Raw genomic sequence first — 992 nt, 5'->3', positions numbered from 1 at the left:
GTCCGGCTCAGGGAGGAAGGGGCGGCGGCGCAGGGGTCGGGGTCGGGGGGTGCGGCGGCGGCAGCTCGGGGTGTGGGGGAGTAAGTGAGTGGACGGGGGAGACCGTGACTGGATAAGGTCAACTATGCCGACGGCTAAGCCGTCGGCATAGCTCAGGGCGCCACGTGGCACCTATGCCGACGGCTTAGCCGTAGGCATACTTTTTTTATTAGCCACGTCACCGATCCGCGTATAAGTTTCCCTATGGCCGCAGCTATGCCGACGGCTTTGCCGTCGGCATATTTTTATTTTTACTTTTCTTATTTTGTATAAATTTTGTAATGTTTTCTTATTTTTTATAAATATTTTAATGTTTTCTTATACATATTTTTTACATGCAGAACATTATTTAAAATGTACCATACATTTTCTTTAATGATTTGAAACATTATTTTTAATGACATGATCTTTTTTTATATTGTACAACAATTTTCTAAAATATCACGTATATTTTTTTCTATGGTCTCATGAAAGGTGATACATAGGAAAGCAACTGACTGAGGGGTACCGTTACCGAGTGCCTGATCCGGTAACTATGCGAGTGCCTGATCCGTCTACTACCGTGTCATCGCCGTCCGTGAGGGGGGCATGCCCCGGAGACACGTGCCCCCTTTGACTTTGCACGGATGGGCTTTGACCAGTGGACCTCTCCACCCGGTTGTGTCGGGTCAGCCCAGAGGGACACCGGGGAGCAACATCTGGGCCAAACCCACAGCTAAATCCACTCCGTGTAGACCCGATGCGGTAGTTTCCCCCCTCCAGGTGCCGCCGGCGCCGCCGTCCGTGAGGGGGGCCACGCACCGGAGACGCGTGCGGCCTCTTCGGACATGCCACAACACCACCCCGCATGTATGAGGGCCCGGTACGACGCTCCGGTGGCATTGCTACCCCCCAGGGCCCCTGTCCCGCCTAACCTTGGAGCGGTTGACCACGGGATCTAGCCCTTTGACTTT

The sequence above is a fragment of the Triticum aestivum genome, chromosome 4A, assembly GCF_018294505.1.
Source record: "Triticum aestivum cultivar Chinese Spring chromosome 4A, IWGSC CS RefSeq v2.1, whole genome shotgun sequence".
NCBI lineage: Eukaryota > Viridiplantae > Streptophyta > Magnoliopsida > Poales > Poaceae > Triticum > Triticum aestivum.
This window is presented reverse-complemented; position numbering follows the sequence as displayed.